This window comes from Aethalodelphis obliquidens, unplaced genomic scaffold, assembly GCF_003676395.1.
Source record: "Aethalodelphis obliquidens isolate GAN/ISIS:26980383/991018 unplaced genomic scaffold, ASM367639v1 scaffold53, whole genome shotgun sequence".
NCBI lineage: Eukaryota > Metazoa > Chordata > Mammalia > Artiodactyla > Delphinidae > Aethalodelphis > Aethalodelphis obliquidens.
Window position 1 is genome coordinate 11,930,595 of NW_020837997.1, and position 7,126 is coordinate 11,937,720.

General features: G+C 47.7%; 1 long non-coding RNA gene across 4 annotated transcripts in view; it reads right to left on the bottom strand.

The window, feature by feature from the left end:
* Window positions 1-3,151, bottom strand: part of LOC113608742 (uncharacterized) — a 54,596-nt gene extending 51,445 nt beyond the window's left edge. The window contains exons 1-2 of one of the 4 annotated variants that reach the window (XR_003428409.1): window positions 2,983-3,151; window positions 2,208-2,390 (exon numbers count right to left, since the gene is read on the bottom strand). This is a non-coding gene — a long non-coding RNA (uncharacterized LOC113608742). The remainder of the gene's footprint in view (window positions 1-2,207; window positions 2,391-2,982) is intronic. The other 3 variants (XR_003428410.1, XR_003428407.1, XR_003428408.1) reach the window with 3 other exon arrangements.
* Between the last annotated feature and the right edge of the window lie 3,975 nt (window positions 3,152-7,126).

Here is a 7,126-nt window from a genome sequence, read left to right on the forward strand (position 1 = left end):
ACAAGCCATGGCGCAGCCAAAAAAAGAAAAGAAACTCTTGGAAGAACCCAGGCAGCAAAGGCACTGGAACACATGAGTCAAGGGGAGAGCTGAGCCTTAGACACCAGCACGTGTGAAACAGACTGGGGCTGAGAAACCCCAGAGAAACTTCTGTGTGACATTACTGGTGATTTACGAACTAACATTCACTTATTGGAAACTGAAGGGGCAAAATCAGACGACACACTGCTTGGTGATGAGAGATGGTAAAGGTATGAATAATAACAAAGGATCAGGACAGAGGTCACCTTGGCAACAGGAGGGAGAGAAGATGTGGGAGAAGCACAGGAGGTGTGGAGATGCCAACAGGTACCAGGGCCTACCTGTACACCTGAGGGCTGAGTCCACAGGTGTTTATATTGTTATTAATGTTGCAGCAAAACAGAAACAAGCAAACGGGCGTAGGCACGGACCAGCCAAATGGGCCTGAAAGAGATAAGCAACCTTGGTTATTCTGTAGCTGTTACTACTAACACACACCTGTAGCTAGACCTGTCCTTCCCAAAGCTGATTACTCTAGGAATCCACATGAATTAACACTCTGCACCTGGCACTCTTCTCCCCCTACACTCCCTTGTAGCGCTCTTTATTTCACAGGCCTATAACTTCAGGGATACCAGACCCGGTTGCCAGGCTGCCTAACGCCAGCTGTGACCACTTTGAAATAATGCAAGAAAAAAATGCAAGACCTTCACAACTTTGATCCTTATCACCCACCCCAGACCGAGAGTCCTGAGTATAAAAAACTTCTCTCTACCCTCTTGAGGGGGCACAGCTCTTGAGGCGCTAGCCTACTGTGTTCCCCCCTTTGCCTGGTAAAGAATCCAGCTATTCTTTCTTTTCCTCAAAACTCTCTCTCCATATTTCTGTTCCGCATCGGTGCACAGAGCCAAGATCATTTTGGCATCATTAACTTAATGCAAAAGTCACACGATTTAAGAGCAGCCCCACAGCAAGCACAGCACACCTCAGAGAGGACACACTACCCCCAGCACTACTGGAAGTGGGTCCCCTCCCCTCATGATCATGGCATCAACAGCTCCTCCTGTGGTAGTTCCATGGTCTGGAGGCCACCTGCATGGGGTGAGGGGGGCAGCAAGACCCCAGGGCACCTCCCTTCACCGCCCTCGCAGGCTCAGCTTTGCGCTCAGCCTGTCCCCCACCCCAGGTGATGCCCCTGCTTCAAGCTCCGTGGGCCATTTACAGGAGACAAAGCCCCTCCTCCCAGAGTGTGAATGGGAGCCTGCAGGATCCCTGCTTCCACCTGTGTTCACGGATAACGTAGAGGAAAATTCTAGGGCACTTTTACGGTTTTAATAACTGGATCCTGCTTATTCCTTTCAGAAGACAGGCATTGAGACAGGCTGGGACCTGGGACCCTTTGCTGCAGTGCTTGCACCTGGACAACCATCTCCTCCAGCAACAGATGCAAAGAAACTCTAAGGGACTAAAAATAACGGCACGCATGCACAGTGGGGGCAAATTAAGAACAAGACACAAAAAGGCCAAAACCCAATTGCCACTTCCGAGGTACGGGAACAAAAGCAGAGTCCTGTGCATGATCCCCGCACACTGCACCACCAAGGGGGTGGCCAGACCATCTAAGCCACCCCCCTCCGGCTCGACACACCCACCTACCCCCACCCTCACCCCTTTAAGGTGCCCGCCCCTCCTCCTGGATCCAGCAAAGGCACCTGTTACTTGTTCTCGCTCCCTCGTGCTGTAGCAGGAACCTCAATAAAGCCTTGCCTGAACTCTTCACCTGGCCTGATCAATTTCTACTGATTAAGGGCTCCAAGAACCCAGGTAACAGTTATCAGCTAATACCCTCATGGTAACACAGTGTTTGTAAATTAATCAGAATTGAACTCTAGTTGCTTTTACAGGTCACATTTTACAGAATTTTCATTAATCTGAATGCCACGTGTTAACAGGAAATGGAACAGGACCACAGCGTCAGGAACTCTGTAACTTGTATGGAAGAGTCACTATTATTTTTATAAAGACATGAATCCACCTCTTTGTTGACCTTATTTCAGTGTACTGTCAAGTTTATCAGTGTAATAGCCACTTATCTTACCAGCAAAAGTGAGTTCAGCAATAGAGGGAGTAATTGCAATCTATGACGGACCGCCGGCAAACCCAGAGAATAATGAAGGGGCGCTTACTATTATAGGGAAAAGGAGTAGTTCGGAGGGGCCGTAATAACCGAGGAGTCCATTGGAGGAGCTGGGCGTCCAAAATATGGAGGCTTCTCAGTGCCTGGGCTGTCCTGGCCCAGAGAGGTTTTCTTCTTTCTGCTGGGTAGTAAGATGCGCCTTCCCGTTGGAGATGTAGACGGTGGTCTCTACCTGTTTGGAGTAATTGATGAAGCTTGGGGAGAGGGAGGGGGACGCAGAGAGCTCTCCCTATAGGCCCATTTCCACTCCAACTTTAGCTGAGCTTTCTTCAATTAATTCCACAGAACTTTCTGCATTTTCCCCACAACTGCAGTGGAAGACAGGACATTCCTGAGACCCTTCCCAGAACAACACGAGTCAAAACAACACGTTCCGCGCCAGGAGACCAAGAACAGAGCTGAAGAACTTACTACTCTAAGTGGAAAGAGAGGGGGAAAGGATCCGTTATTTTACCTTTACTGAAAACTGAGGCCAGAGTGAAAGCAGAACCGTCAGGTCCAGGGTGGGTCCCCTGCAGCCACCCCAACCGCCCTCCCCAAGTCCTGTCCTCCCTCCGACCCCACCCAGCAAAGGACTCGGGGAGGGACGCCCGCGTGGGGACGGGACAGGACGCCAAGACCCCACCCCGGGGCGGAGGGCTTATTGGGGTGGAGACTAGCAGGGGGAGCGGGGAGGGAGACGCGGGACCCCGTCAGCTTCCAGCGGGTTCTTTGCCGGTTCGAACCAGCCCCTCCTGGTCTCCGGCCCCAGCTCGGGCACTCACCATCTCCTCCTCGCTCTGAGCTCTCCCCGGCGTCATGCCAGCGGCCCCGAGACTTGGGCAGGTGAGAGCGATGGGGAACGTACACCTAGAAGAGCGTGGGCCAGGCTTGCAAGAGCTCGGCGTACTCACGAGCTCCGCGTGCGCACCAGCGCTGCTTAAGTACAAGAGCCACGACAACACGGGCCGAAATTGCGCCCGCCCCCGACCCTAATTGGACGGTGCCCTGGGCCCCGCGCCCTGATTGGACGGAGTTCGGGACTCCACGGCCTGATTGGCGGGTTTTCAAATTCTTCCCTGACACTTGATTGGGCAGTTCTCTAGCCCCTACTTACAGATGAGAGGTTAGTCCTCCAGGCCCCGCCCCCGCCGATCCTAATTGGACAACATCACGGACTCCCTGGGAACCCGAGCAAAAGGCCGGCTGAGGTCACGTGTTGTCTGCCTCAGACGGTACCTACTTGGCCTCCTTCCCGGGACAGGTCTCTGAGCGGAAACCCCTCCCTGCAAGGCGGACTCGACGTCCGCCCGCCTCTCGGCGCCCCCTCGTAGTCCTCCTGCTGCACCTGGATGTCCTGACTCAGTTTCTTTGCGGAGTGCCCCTTGTCCGAAGCGGGGACTGGAAGGACGAGAATGGGACAGGGCAGGGGGTCCTGTTATGGTGACCTTCGGGGTGAGCGGTCGGCCCGATGCGAGGTCATCCTGGGCCTGTGCCCTTTAAGAACAAAGACTCAGTGACGTCACCGCGTGCAACGAAGGGTCAGGTTCCGTCCCACAAGTGACCTTTGACACGGGGAAGGCCCGCCTTCCATCCCCTTCCCCATCTCTTGGGCTAGAGGTCAGCAGCCCTCAGCCAGGGACCTTTGCCCCGTGGGAATTCGGACCCCCAGTCCCCAGACTACGTGCAGGACTGGTCTTAGCACAGCCACAGGTGTCAGAGGCCACAGACCTCAGGTGTGCATTTTACACTACAAGGAAATTTATGTCAGATCAGGCTTTAGTCCATGTGAAACTTGAAACGTTAAAAGCTATTATTTCCTTTTTCAGATTATAGAGTGATGGTTGCACAGGTGAGCGACATACAAAAAACAGTGAGTTTTACACTTAAAAGAGTGAACGGGGCTTCCCTGGTGGCGCAGTCGTTGAGAGTACGCCTGCCAATGCAGGGGACTCGGGTTCGTGCCCTGGTCTGGGAGGATCCGACATGCTGCAGAGCGGCTGGGCCCGTGAGCCATGGCCGCTGAGCCTGCGCGTCCGGAGCCTGTGCTCCGCAACGGGAGAGGCCACAACAGTGAGAGGCCCCCGTACCCCAAAAAAAAAAAAAAAAAAAAAAGAGTGAACGTTATGGTATGTGAGTTATAGCGCCATTGAAAAAGAATTAAAAGCAGTAATAGCCATGATAACTCTACCTCCTACCTCCATTTAGTCACCACTAAAATGTTTTCTGACTCTAGATTTGCCTATTCTGGATCTTATATGTATATAAAATCATACAATATTGGCCTTTTCTGCCTGTTGTTTTCCTCAGCATGTTTTCAAGGTTCATCCACGTTGCAGCATGTGTCAGAGCTTCCTTCCTTTTTGTGACTATTATTCTCATCTTATGTACAGGTTACACTTTATCCATTCATCCACTGATGGACATTTGGAATGTTTCACCTTTTAGCTATTTTAAATAGTACTGCAACCAGTATTCATGTACACGTATTTGAGCATCTCTTTCAGTAAAGACAGGAGTGGAATAGTTGGGTCATAGGCTAATTCTAGGTTTAACTTTCTGAGGAACTACCAACATCTTACCTGTAGTGGCTGCACCATTTTACATTCCCCCCAGCAGTGTACAGGGTTCTAATTTCTCCATATCCTTGACATTTCTTTTCTGACTTTTTAATTCTACCTGTCCTGGTGGTTGCAAAGTGGTTATCTCATTGTGGTTTTGACTTGCATTTCCCTGATGATTAGTGATGAATATTTTCATGTCTTTATTGGCTACTAGTATGTTATCCTTGGATAAATGTCTGTTTACCTCCTTGGCCCGTTTTCTGTGTTTTTGTTTTTTTTGTGTGTGGTACGTGGGCCTCTCACTGTTGTGGCCTCTCCCGTTGCAGAGCACAGGCTCCGGACGCGTAGGCTCAGCGGCCATGGCTCACGGGCCCAGCCGCTCTGCAGCATGTGGGAACCTCCTGGACCGGGGCACGAACCCGTGTCCCCTGCATCGGCAGGCGGACTCTCAACCACTGCGCCACCAGGGAAAGCCCTTGGCCCGTTTTTTAATTGAGTTGTTTGCATTTTTGTGATTGATATGTTAGGCTTTTTAATGTTCTCTGGACAATAAAACCTTATCACATTTATGATTTGCAAATATGTTCTTCTATTCTGTAGGGATGTCTTTCCAGTATCCTTTGATGCACAAGAGATTTTAATTTTGATGATGTCCACTTTATTTTTTCTTGTGTTGCTTGTGCCTTTGGTGTCATATTAAGAAATCATTATGAAATCCAAGTTCATAGATTTATCCGTGTTTCCTTCATTCACTGGGTTACTCAGGATAGCCCGTGGGGTGGGGATGGGATTCTCAGCAGACACTTTCAACTCCTGGAACTGGAAAGAAGCTCCTGGTAAAGGTCCCTAGGTAAATTTTTAATGTGAAAGCCAGTGAAGTTTAAGGTATATCACTCTTTTTTTTTTTTTTACATCTTTATTGGTGTATAATTGCTTTACAATGGTGTGTTAGTTTCTGCTTTATAACAAAGTGAATCAGTTATACATATACATATGTTCCCATATCTCTTCCCTCTTGCGTCTCCCTCCCTCCCACCCTCCCTATCCCACCCCTCTAGGTGGTCACAAAGCACCGAGCTGTTCTCCCTGTGTTATGTGGCTGCTTCCCACTAGCTCTCTATTTTACGTTTGGTAGTGTATATATGTCCATGCCACTCTCTCGCTTTGTCACAGCTTACCCTTCCCCCTCCCCATATCCTCAAGTTCATTCTCTAGTAGGTCTGTGTCTTTATTCCCGTCTTGCCCCTAGGTTCTTCATGACCTTTTTTTTTTTTTTTTCTTAGATTCCATATATATGTGTTAGCATACGGTATTTGTCTTTCTTACTTACTTCACTCTGTATGACGGACTCTAGGTCCATCCACCTCACTAGAAATAACTCAATTTCGTTTCTTTTTATGGCTGAGTAATATTCCATTGTATATATGTGCCACATCTTCTTTATCCATTCATCCATTCATCCGATGATGGACACTTAGGTTGTTTCCATCGCCTAGCTATTGTAAATACAGCTGCAATGAACATTTTGGTACATGACTTTTTGAATTGTAGTTTTCTCAGGGTATATGCCCAATAGTGGGATTGCTGGGTCATATGGTAGTTCCATTTGTAGTTTTTTAAGGAACCTCCATACTGTTCTCCATAGTGGCTGTATCAATTCACATTCCCACCAGCAGGGCAAGAGGGTTCCCTTTTCTCCACACCCTCTCCAGCACTTACTGTTTCTAGATTTTTTGATGATGGCCATTCTGACCAGTGTCAGATGATATCTCATTGTAGTTTTGATTTGCATTTATCTAATGATTAATAATGTTGAGCATTCTTTCATGTGTTTGTTGGCAGTCTGTATATCTTTCTTTGGAGAAATGTCTATTTAGGTCTGCTGCCCATTTTCACTCTTTTAAATGGTAATCATCCATTCCTATGGGAACATACTTTACTTTCATATTTTCATAATTAAGCTACCAATGTAAGTTTTTAATCCTTGATCATTTTAAGCTAACCACCCCCCAACATTGTTTAGAAAAACACTGCTACTACTAAACATTTGTTCTTATTTGTAAAGCTTAGAAGTGAGATTTGTGAAGTTCTAAGAAACACTGATTGTAGAAAAAAGGGATTTTATGAAGACACTATAGGTATTTGTGAAGAACTGACATCACGGTGATACTGCTCTCTCCTTTCTTAGAACATGCTTTACCTTTCCATTTATTTGGTTTGATGTCATTCAACATAATCCTACATTTTTTACATTAGGTTCAATCTTTCATTAGACTTATTTTGACATGACTGTCATTTCTACTTTTGGACACATTATCTTTTTTTTTTTTTTTTTTTTTTTTTTTTTGGCGGGTTTTTTTTTTTT